The sequence below is a fragment of the Bos taurus genome, chromosome 13 (assembly GCF_002263795.3).
Source record: "Bos taurus isolate L1 Dominette 01449 registration number 42190680 breed Hereford chromosome 13, ARS-UCD2.0, whole genome shotgun sequence".
Lineage (NCBI taxonomy): Eukaryota > Metazoa > Chordata > Mammalia > Artiodactyla > Bovidae > Bos > Bos taurus.
The window spans coordinates 47,860,357-47,873,048 of NC_037340.1; the positions used below are offsets into that span (position 1 = coordinate 47,860,357).

Below are 12,692 nucleotides of genomic sequence, written 5' to 3' on the forward strand. Positions count from 1 at the left end.
AAAGACTGAAGGCAGGAGGAGAATGGGATGACAGAGGATGAGATGGTTGGATGTCATGATTAACTCAGTGGACATGAATTTGAACAGACTCCAGGAGATGGCGAAGAACAGGGAAGCCTAGCATGCTGTGGTCCATGGGGTTACAAGGAGTCAGACACGACTGAGCAACTGAACAACACCAACAATAAAAATATCTAAAGGAGTTAAGAGGGCAGAATCGGGGGGAGCACAGGATATTCTTTCCTGGGTGTTTTGGGCTGGCCCCTTAAAGGTGAACCCTAACATAAAAACCCTTAAGTGAGAAGTCCATATATGGATGTTCTGAATGATTCTTGTATGAGGTCTGACGATTATGGAAAGAGTTGAATTAGACTGGTCACTCCGCAAAGTCATCTTTGAGATGTTTCCAGGTCCAGCTTCCACAGCCACCACTTTGTGCTTCTTGTCCGCAGAGTTTCCGACCTGCCTGGGATTCCCTGTGTGCACCGCTAGCTCCAAGGTCACTGCCCAGGACTGAAAGGAGAAGGAGTTGTAGAGGAGGCAGAGAATGAGACACCCCTGCTAATGGTATGCTAACGAGAGAAATGGAGCAGGAGGTGGACTGCAGGAAGAAGAAGATGGCCATGGTGAGGACCAGTACGGAGATGAAGGTAAGGAGGCTGGAGCAACTATGGCAACCGGGTGATGAGGTTGACCCCATTGAGGATGACTAGATGAAAACAAAGGAAAAGTTGGGAGAGAGTCATAGACAGAGAGAGAGAGAAAGAGGAAAGAGAAAGGCTACTGTGACCCACTCACCGCTCACTTTCCACCCGTGTCTCGGTATCTAAATGTGACTACTGTCAGGGAGGAGGAGGTTTCCAAACCCCTCTACTTTTCTTGAGTTCTTGTGGACTAATAACAAAACCAACACGAGATAGGTTAATAGAAGAAAAGGAAATACATTTTAATTCATGTACATGAAGTTTCCATAGAAATGGTACCTAAGAAGTGGCTACAGCAGGCAGTTTTTATACTTTTCAACAGAGAAACAATGAATTTGCGAGGAATTGACAGGACAGAGAAACTTAGGTTTTGGGTACTTAGTTGGTGAATAATCAAATTAGAGTTTGGGCTTAGGGTAATTTAGTAATTAAAGAAGTAACAAGGTTTTTTTTGCACATGCTCTCAGCCCTGAATTCCCCATCACTGACAATAAGGGTGTCCTTCTACTTCTAGATCCAGGGAGCACAGCTTTCACATGAGATTTCTTTCCTGCTTTTCAGGGAGACAGAGAAGGTTCAGTGTTTCCTTATTGCAATGACTACTTCTCAAGCAATTTCAATGCAAAATTTTCAGTATATTGTGGCATATTTAGGGGTGGCCACCCTCTGCTCCAACGTCACCTTGGAGTAAATTCTCGCCTGTCTGACTGCTATTGGCAGGGCCACCTGCCAATAGTGACACATGCTATCTGCCACCCAACCAGAACCACAACATGAATTTGCAACAAGGGAGGAAAAAACAACCGAAAGTTCCAAGGCTCTGCTTTTTCCCTTAAAAGTAGTTAAAAAGCGGAGTAATAGTCCATTGTATATACGTACCACAATTTCTGTATCCATTCATTTGTCACTGGACATCCAGGTTGCTTCCACATCCTAGTTATTGTAAAAAAGTGCTGCAACAAGAACACTGGGGTACATGTATCTCACACAGGGAGCTCAACCCAGTGCTATGTGACAACCTAGAGGGGTGGGATGGAGCGGGAGATGGGAGCGAGGTTCAAGAGGGAGGGGATTCTGTATACCTGTGGCTGATTCATGCTGCTCTATGGCAGAAACCAGCACAATATTGTAAAGCAACTATTCTCCAATAAAATTTTTTTTTTAAGTTTGAAAAGGATTTTTTTTTTTGGTATTTTAAATTTATACTTTATGTTTGTATTAGGTGTTAGCTTTCTTTAATCATCTTGGATCACCAAACAAGGCTTCAAAGCATTTTCTGTCTTACTTCTGACTTTACTTGTGGTGTGACCATGTTCATTATAATCTCAAAGAAGAAAAAAAAATCTTATTCTGAGCATCCATTAACTTTTTGTATGTATGTTCTGGGGACCCACTTGGAACCCCAGAGTTAGTATAAAGATTTTGAGCTGAAGACATTTAAGATTAAACAGATGCAGAAAAAAGCCTCTTCAAGCTTCTCTTATCTGACTAAAAGCAGCAATGTCTGGGAAATGAGGTTATCATAAATCCCCTGGTCTGGGAAAGAGGAGTTTTGTGGCTTTGAAGAAGACAGAGAGACCTCTTATATCCGTACAGACAAACATTATCCCAAACTTATCTCCCATCTCTTCTTGTAAAAATCCATGTGTCTTCCTTAAAGAGAAGCAATTTCTCCTTTCTTCCTTTCCCCTACTAAGTTAGGTATATAAGCCTTTAATTTTAACCATTTCTTTTGTTGGCTGCTGTATGAACTTTTTTTCATCATGTTATCTAGTTTTTGCCAGTTTAATTCATAGTCCTTAGGTACTGAACGTAAGAGTGTAGAAGTTTTTCCTCCCCTACAGTGTATTTAGCTGAACTATAAGTAGCATAATATTTGTATAAGTGTTTTAAAAGGCCAGTGATGAAAGTTTTCTAGTGTTCTGCTTTTTTATTTGTTTGGCTTGTTTGATGTAAGTGTGAGATAATGTTGCCTAACAATTGGCTGAAATTTTACTTTGCTCAGTTATTCTAACAACAACGCAACAAATAACAGGTAAATAATTACAGTGTACCTACTGTGTGGTAGGCATCATTCTAAACCCTTTACAGGTATCAATTCATAACAACTCCATGATGTATATAGATGCAAAAGTACAGACATAGCGAGGTCAAGTAACTCACCCAAGGTGACCCAGCCAGGAGGCATCTCCATGGTTACTTGAGAAATCATGACCTTGTCTAGAAGCACCTCAGAACTAGCCCCAAGGATATCAGAGATCCCTGGGTCTTAAAACCCAATCAACCTCTTCTCTTTCCATTGTGACCTTCCCAAACTGGAGACGTACAATCTTTTCTGTAGTTCTGTTTTTGAAAACATTTTCTTACTCTAGGTTTAAGGAGAAAGCACGTTTTCTCTTCCCCTTTCAAGTTCAGGTTAATCCCTTGCCTGTAGTATTTCCTCATAAGCACACTCTCTTCCTTAACAACCTGTCTGTTTTTGTTATACCTCTATTTCTTGTTCTAAGAGTATTTTAGAGAGTGTTTTACTTGTTCTGCAACTGGTTTACCTGTAAAGTGGGCCAGAACACCACTGCAAAGGCATTTGGTGCTTGGAGTCAAACTATTTTGTGCAGGTTGTGAACTGAATAGCTATCTCATTCTTCATGTCTCCCTTGGAGCACAGGGAATAGTTGTTAAATTGCACTGCAATGACTGAGCATGTGAAACCAAGTCCCACCAAAGTCCAGTTCCCTTGTGGTTGTTCAGTCACTCAGTCGTGTCTGACTCTTTGCAACCTCGTAGACTGCAGCATGCCAGGTTTCCGTGTCCATCACAAATTCCCAGAGCTTGCTCAGACTCATGTCCATTGAGCGAATCATGACATCCAACGATCTCATCCTCTGTCATCCCCTTCTCCTCCTGCCTTCAGTCTTTCCCAGCATCCAGGACTTTTCTAATGAGTATTACATTAGAAGTATTACAGCTTCAGCTTCATCATCAGTCCTTCCAATGAATATTCAGGACTGATTTCCTTTAGGATTGACTAGTTTGATCTCCTTGCAGTCCCAGGGACTCTCAAGAGTCTTCTCCAACACCAACATCAGTTCTTTGGTGCTCTGCCTTCTTTATGGTCCAACTCTCACATTTGTACATGACTACTGGAAAAACCATAGGTTTGACTATACAGTCCTTTGTTGGCAAAGTAATATCTCTGCCTTTTTAATGTGTTATCTGGTTTGTCATAGCTTTTCTTCCAAGGAGCAAACATCTTTTAATTTCATGGCTATAGTCAGCATCTCCAGTGCTTTTGGAGCCCAAGAAAATAAGTCTGTTACTGTTTCCATTGTTTTCCCATCTATTTGTTATGAAGTGATGGGATTGGATGCCATGATCTTCATTTTTTGAATGTTGAGTTTTAAGCCAGCTTTTTCACCCTCCTCTTTCACCTTCATTAAAAGGCTCTTTAGTTCCTCTTCGCTTTCTGCCATTAGGGTGGTGTTTTCTGCATATCTGGTGTTATTGATATTTCTCCCCACAATCTTGATTCCAACTTGTGCTTCATAGAGCCCGGCATTTTTCATGATGTACTCTGCAAAAAAGTTAAATAAGCAGGTGACTATATACAGCTTTGATGCACTCCTTTCCCAATTTGAACCAGTCCATTGTTCCATGAGTTTATGATTAATCTCTCTACCCCAAACTGTGTTCTCTCTTTGTCCCTTCTAACTTCAATCCTATACTAACTGGATACTAATAAACCAGTCAGATGACTAAAATTGCTATTGTCAATAACATATTTAATGTACTAAAATTGCTATTATAGACACCAATCATTAACATACAAACTCAGTTTGTCTCCAGGGCAAGATGAGTTAATGGACCCCTGAGCCTTGGCTGACCACTTGGCCTGAGAATTGAAAGCCAGAGATGCCCTGACTCCCAAATCTTGATTAAGAAATATCACAAGAAAATTGTTAATCTTAGCCTTTTTGCTTCTTCCTTTTTAAATGCCTGCTGACACAAAGACCACATTAGCGTGGATCTGAGCCTTGTTTCCTACTCCCTTGCTTGGTATCCTGCAAATAAACTCTGTGCTTTCCTTCACCATAACACCCATAACACCTAGACTGGCTTTGCTACTTGGGGAACCAGAATGGAGGAGTTCAGTAACATGTGGGCTGGTGAACTCACCAAAGTAGGGCAGGCTATTCTGAGAGTCCTGGAGGAGGGGCTGTTGGGTTTCACAGCTTTACTTGTCAAATTAATACCTCACAAGTGATCACTAGGCTCTCTGCCAAGCTCCGCACTGGGCACTCAGCTACAATCTGAACTTCTATGTACTCATGTATGAATGTATACAGTGAGTCAACTTATTCCATTCAGTAAACACCTTTGTGTCCGGAACTGCCTGGGATTTGGAGAAACAAAGATAAATAAGGCTGGTGGCTTATCCTAAGGACTTTACAGCCAAAAAAGGAAGACAGATAAAGTAACAGGTAGGAAACTGATGCAGTAAAACCCCGAATCTTCCATAAAACCCTAAGTTAAATAAACCTTTGCTTCCCTCTTTATGGTGTTGCTTATCTGTTTTTAAAAGTCTCGGCTAAATGACTTTCCTGATAATAAGTTATCATTCTTTCTTTCTTTCTTAATGAAGTGTTAGTACAGTTGTCTTTCCCCCTTATGGTTAGCATTATTTGGAAACAGGTGAACCACAAAGGGGGAGAGAAAGAGATATTAATATTACAGCATACTGATTGGCAAGTAAATAGAGATTCTTTCCCCAAATTCCAAGAAGTTTCCCAGAATGAAAAAAGTTTCATTGTTATCATCATGATAATTTTACCACATCAAAATGTTCATTGACCTAGAGTCTCTGGTGGATTTTCCTGGTGATGCAGCTTTAGTGGAGGATCTTCATTCTCCAACAATCTAAAACTCAAATCTAGCTTTCCTTTCAGAACAGAGAATGGATTCCAGGGATGTCACATCGCTGACATTTCTATTGCTTCAGCCTGGAAACTTCATTATTGGAGACAATGGAAGTAGATTTTTGTCTAAGCTGCAACTTCTACAGTAAAAATACTGTGGAGCCTTCCTCTGAATAATTCAATGACTTTACCAAGCCAGAGCAAACTGCAAAGGGAAAATACATTCACCTGTAATCAAGAGGATTTAAAGGAGCTTGGCCAATTTTTATTCCACCTGCATCAAGTGGAACTGTATCAGCCTTCACTCTTTTGTTGGCAGGGAGAAGAAGGTTTTGCCATCAGATGTTTTTCCAGAGAAGAATTGATTGTATGCCTCAGGAAACCATAATGATCAAGTTAAAGGTTTTTATCATTAAGCTATAGAAAAGAAGAGGTATAAAAGGGCATTCAATATGGTAAAATGAGTTAAAGTCCGTGTGTTAAATATACCTACAGTTGTTTAAGGATTAAAGAAGTTAAACTTCAAGGGTTTAGTGTCTGCTCATAGGAAATATTATGTGTTCCCTATGTTTATCCCTAGTGAGTCCTTCTATATTAAGTCTCCTACAGTTGCTGTGACACATTACCACCAGTTTGGTGGCTTACAACAACAAAAACTTATTATCTTAGAGTGCTGCATGTCAGAATTGTTAAAAGATAAACTGAGGCGTGTTAGAAATTTTAAGAGTTTATTTGAGCAAAAATAAATTTGAATTAGCACCAAACCGGAAGTGGTTAGGGGCGCTGCCATGACAGGGGCTCAGAGAAAGACTTTCATAGAGAAAAGGTGAAAGTAAAGCAAGGAGATGATTTGATTAATTGAGCTTAAGTGATTGCCTTAGTTGGGAAAGACTAGCTGGCTGGCTGTGATACGTTGTCCTTAGATTTTGATTTCTTAACCAGGAGTCATTTACAGCTGTAAGTTTTGGTCTGCCTAGTTAGGGTGCTAAAGTATGAGAGGCAGCCTGTATGATGCCTCCTTGCTTAATTAAGATGGGTCAGCAGGGCTGCATTCCTCTCCTCCGGAGGTCCTAGGGGAGCTCACATTTCTTTGCCTTTTACAGGTTCTAGAGACTGCCTGCATTCCTTGACTCATGGCCCCATATCACTTGATCTTCTGTTCCCATCATCACACCTCCTTTCTGATTCTAACCCCCTGCTTCCCTCTTACAAAGACCCTTGCGATGACACCGGACCCACTTGGATAATGAAGGATAATCTTTCCATTTCAAGATTCTTAATTTAATCACGTCTGTGAAGTCCCTTTTTTCCATGTAATGTAACATACTCACAGGTCCTGAGGACTAGGATGTAAACATCTTGGGAGAGGAGCTTACTCAGTTTACCACACCTTCCCTCAGCTTCCCCACTCGATTCTGGCTATAGTCATAGTGGCTTCCACGGCTTGAAGCATGCTATGTGTGGGCCCTGGTGGGTATTAGAGACAGGAAACACAGCTGGGTGTAGTAGATGTGTGAGCTCTGCCCACATCCCTTCACACTTATCTGCAGCAGAGTTCCAACTGCCCACACTTACATTACCTTCCTGAGGGTGTTCTCCGGCTGCCAGAGTCTGTCTTTCCATGTGGAAGGAGGGGGACAGAACACAAGTGCCAAGGAGTCAATGTTCCCCTGGCCCCCAGGCAGCCCTCAGGCAATGTCTGGTAAAGACCCAATCCCTTTGCCTGGTGATTGGGTAAACTCTTAGGTGTGTGTCCTGCGTGGTCTCTCAGAGTCTCCAGTGAGGTCAAGCTCCAGTTGTCTCAAGTGGTGACGTGTTGATAAAACACTGTAGGTGAGCACAACTTGCCACCCTAAAGTGTCTCTTTGGTGTGGGATTATTTCAAACTGAAAACAATCAACATGGCTCAAAAGACCTGAGAAGAAACTTTCCCTCTAATTGCCTTGAAAATTTTTTGATAGAGGGCTTATTCTGGAACTAGAGCTATCTCTGGAGATCTCTGCAAAGAATATGGACAGGGTGTTGTAGGGGAACAGGGCTTTGAGATCAGAGTCCACTCTGTCTATTGTCTCTGCCTGGCCCAGCAAATGTTTATTTACCAAACGTTTGCTTTTCCATCTCCATGAATTACCTTCCTCCCCTTTGAAGGCCCAACCCACTGCCTAAACATCCTCTTTTGTCTTTGGCTGAAGATGGTGTTTAAGGTGAGGGCGTCAGCCATTTTGGTTTTTCTGTGTCTCTCCCATGTAAAAACGTTATCAAACTTTTGTTTGATTTTCTCCTGTTAATCTCTTTCATGTCAATTTAATTCTTAGCCCAGCCAGAAGAACCTAGAAGGTAGAGGAAAATATCTTCCTCTCCAACAACACCTTCTTCAATTTTGTCTGCCTTCCCTTTCTGATATAATTTTCTCCCCTCCCCTGTTAGTATTTCCTGGACCATCAGCCAAATAAACTACTTGCACTTGAATTTTGGCCTCGGAATCTGCTTCCAATGAACCCAAACCAGGACACTGGAACAATTAAGTAATTTGCCCAAAGTCCCTTACTACTAAGTGACAGGGGCAGGATTTGAACCTTGCTCTAACTGGAAAGTTTATGTTGCTTCTCTGAACTGGCTTGTTGCTCACTGTATATGGGGGAGACGATTGACCCAAGAGGTAACCAAGCTAGAAGTTGTCTCTTTTCAAGTTTTCAATTTGAAAGAAGAGAATATTCTCGGGGTTGGGGGGAAGGCTGCAACTCAGTCATCTGTGATCCTATGAAGCTGAGGTGTTGTGTGTCTCAGGCTGCAGCAGCCTGTTGCACCCTGAGTACCCGCAGGTACTGACCCTGAGTCACACACAGGGTCATGGGTCAGGTTGGAATACCTGGACTTGTATTATTATTTAATCGACTTTAATTCATCTGCAGGACATAGTGCAAGGAATTGGCTTACAAAAATATGTACACATGTACTTTCTCAATACATACATGTGCCTAGGGTAGGACACACCAGGATGTGGACCTGTGGGAGGAAACTTTCCTTTAAGTCTCCACTAAAAAAGGTAGCTCTCCTAGAATGTGGCTTTCAGTTCATAAACTGCCTGCCCTATGGGAGAAAAAAGAGAAACCAATGGGCTATTTCTCTCTCAATCTCTTTCTCTTTTTTTCAGCCCTGAAGGGCTAAAACTGGCATAATTTTAAATCTGATTTCATCAGGACAAAAAGTCATGCGGGAGGTCAAGACTGATTTGACTGAAGTCTTTCCATTCCTAAGAGCTGTTCCTTCAGGAAAAACCTTGCCTTGTGGGATTTATGTGTTTGTTCTGTATTCAAACTCTTTATTCTCTGGAGAAGAAACTTTTGAAAAACCAAGGGTTACATTAATATTCAGAATATGAGAAAAAGAAGGATCACACTCAGAATACTGCAAAGCTGCTGATTCACAGAAGATCTAATTGGCACATCCCCCTGAGTGTCAGGTGCTGCTTGGTTCAAATGCTGATTTTGTAACTGACTCACAGTGTAGAACCTTAGATGATCAGCTTAACCTCTCTATCAGTTACCTGATCAGTGAAACAAAGATGATGTTACAGTCGTTGAATCCTTGCTGGAAAGCCTGCAGAATGGTCTGCCTTGGCTTTATTCAGCACTAACTTGGTGGGTTAACCACCTCCTGCACCGTTTCAAGAAGCCCAGAAAATACGCAGGTTTAAGAAATTGACGCATTATTAGTTTTTTCTCTCCTTCATCCCTTAATTCTGCATTTCTCTTCAATTACTGGCTTATAATCTATGGGCACTGAATCTACCATAACTTTGTCTTGTATTATGTGTGTGTATGCTAAATTGCTTCGGTCATGTCCAACTCTTTGCAACCCCATGGACTGTAGACCACCAGGCTCCTCTTTCCACGGGATTCTCCAGGCAAGAATACTGGAGTGAGTTGCTTGCCCTCCTCCAGTGGATCGTCCTGACCCAGGGATCAAACCTGCATGTGTCTCTTATGTTTCCTGCATTGGCAGGTGGGTTCTTTACCACTAGCGCCACCTGGGAAGCCCATATTGTATTATCTATAACACTAAATATTATATTACTGATACTATGTGTAGTTAGTTGTACAGCATTTATTACAAAACTATAATACAACTTTATTCAGAGTATGGTTGAATCAAATCACTGTTATTAACAATTTGGTAATAGCAGTAGCAGAGGGTGACGACAAAGGGACATATAGTCAATGCCACATGACCTGGCCAAACTCTTCTTAACTTCTTTTAAGAACAAAATCTTTTAATCACAAAGGTGATTCACACACTAATTCATTCAATAAGTTATGCTCAGAAAAGATGAACAAATCTAACTTTATCCTGAATTAAGTAAAAAAATCTTGCACAATTTTTCTAAGACTTGTTGACTTCATCTTGAATGAAGAGTTTGGGACTAAATATTTTCCTCACTAGAAAAATTTTAAAGGACTTGTTTGAGAAAAGGGAACAATGCAGGAAACGTTGCTGAATAAATCACCTTGCCACCTCTTCTCTAGCTATAGTTTCACAGGGAATCCTTAAACTTAAATATAAGAACTTTTGTCTAGAAAAACAGGGATGTCAGGGGATGGTGAAGGTGGGGAAAAGACAAAAAAAAAGAGGGAACAGCTATGAAGCCAATTGTCCTGCAGCTGCTGAGGGAAGCTCCAGAAGGCATGGGAATTGGAGATACTCTTATCTTCTATGGTTGAGCTGCAAGAAGAGCTCGTTCCTTTCTCTGCATCAGATGATATGTTCCTGGAATCAGCTCAGTACAGTTATTTTAAATTACAGAACATGCAGATTTTAGGAGCACAGGCATCTGTTGTGCACAGGCTACAATGTAGCTGCCTTTCCTGAAAACGGAGGGGGCTTTTCAGCTTTCTCACCATATGCTGCAGGTGTTCTTTTGGCAGTCTCGCTCACTGATGAGGCAGATAAAGCAGAAGTCATGTTTTAAGTAAATCAATTATTTGATCTGTATTAGCGAGGCAACCCAAGTCATTCAAGGTTAGTCTATAAAAATAGAACCCTCTAGTAATGTGATCAGCCTGGAACAAGGACCATGCATCAGAGAAGGGAAGACAGAGGGAAAAATACACCTCTGGCTGGCAACCCTGCAGGGCCCTCCAGGAATAAGCAGACAACAGCCTCAGAAATGCTACTGATACCTGGAGTCTGAGCTCTCCCCAAAGGCCCCAGTATTCCTTGGTTCTCTACTGATCTTTTTGTGTCACTAAATACAGACTCATACAGCACATATTTCTGAACACAAGTTGAATAGAATCCCTTTAGTTAATATGGGGACACGAATTCTAATCTATAGACAGCAATGAAGAACTGTCATCTAGAGGAAAGAAGGGTCCTAGCCAGGGTGGCTTTATGACTTCTCTCCAGTGTTAGTCCCTCCATCTCTGGTTCATGTGCAGGAATGGTAGAGGTGACAGCAAATAACATTTTCAACTGCTTGAATGTTATGATTCTTCTCCCTTCTAGAAGAATATAGTGTCTTTGATAAAGCCCAGTAAAATAACTGTAGACTCAATGCAAAGATACAAATACAGGAACATTATAACAGCACACAGGAAAACCTTTCTCTGTCTATGATTCTACCTCTTCTGGGAGAGGGCAGGAGTAATTAAGATGAGCTCACAAACCCAGCTACCCAACAGTATGCACTATTACCCCCTAATCTCACCCTCACTGTGGTTTCCTGGGCTTTAACCTGTTTCAGGTCAAGAAGCAACAGGTAGAACCGGACATGAAACAATGGACAGATTCCAAATGGGGAAAGGAGTACGTCAAGGCTGTATATTGTCACCTGCTTATTTAACTTATACACACAGTACATCACGAAAAATACCAGGCTGGATGAAGCACAAGCTGGAATCAAGATTGCAAGGAGAAATATCAGTAATCTCAGATATGCAGATGACACCACCCTTATGGTAGAAAGTGAAGAGGAACTAGAGCTTCTTGATGAAAGTGAAAGAAGAGAGTGAAAAAACTCAACATTCAAGGAACTAAGATCATGGCATCTGTTCCCATCACTTCATGGTAAATAGATGGGGAAACAATGGAAACAGTGACAGGCTTTATTTTCTTGGGCTCCAAAATCACTGAGAACAGTGACTGCAGTCATGAAATTAAAAGACACTTGCTCCTTGGAAGAAAAACTATGACCAACTTAGCTAGCATATGAAAAAGGAGAGACATCACTTTGTCAACAAAGGTCCATATAGTCAAAGCTATGGTTTTTTCAATAGTTGTGTATGGATGTGAGAGTTGGGCCATAAAGAAAGCTGAGTGCTGAAGAATTGATGCTTTTGAACTGTGGTGTTGGAGAAGACTCTTGCGAGTCCCTTGGACTGTAAGAAGATCAAACCAGTCAATCCTAAAGGAAATCAGTCCTGAATATTCATTGGAAGGACTGATGCTGAAGCTGAAGCTCCAATACTTTGGCCACCTAATGTGAAGAACTGACTCTTTTGAAAAGACCCTGATTCTGGGAAGATTGAAAGCAGGAGGAGACGGGGATGACAGAGGAGGAGATGGTTGGATGGCATCACCAACTCAATGGACATGAGTTTGAGTAAACTCCGGGAATTTGTGATAGACAGGGAGGCCTGGTGTGCTGAGGAACTTTCTACCTCAAGCCAATTGCAGTGCCTTCAAGGGCAACCATCAGCCATTAAGAATGGAAGACAGCCCAGGTCTTAGTCTCCTCAGGCTGTCATAACAAAATAGTAACAAAAGAGTGTATGGCTTAAAACACAGGCATCAATTTTTGTGCAGTTCTGGATGATACAAGTCCAAGATCAAGGTTCTGGCCAATTCAGTTCCTGATGAGGGTTCGCTTTCTGATTTGCAGATGGCTGCCTTTTTACCATGTCCCTCCATAGGCTTTCCTCAGCAAGGGTGGGCAAAGGGAGAGGGAGAGAAAGAGCTCTGGTATCTCTTCTTATAAGGACACTAATCGTACCAGGATTAGTAATCCCCATGTTTATGACTTCATTTAACCTTAATTATTTCCTTAAGGCCCCATCTCCAAATACAGCCATACCCA

General features: G+C 41.5%; 1 long non-coding RNA gene across 1 annotated transcript in view; it reads left to right on the forward strand.

Moving 5' to 3' along the window:
* The window catches only part of LOC132346917 (uncharacterized), a 29,207-nt gene extending 21,121 nt beyond the window's left edge, over positions 1-8,086 (forward strand). The window contains exon 2 of the long non-coding RNA XR_009496921.1: positions 453-8,086. This is a non-coding gene — a long non-coding RNA (uncharacterized lncRNA). The remainder of the gene's footprint in view (positions 1-452) is intronic.
* Positions 8,087-12,692: the final 4,606 nt, after the last annotated feature.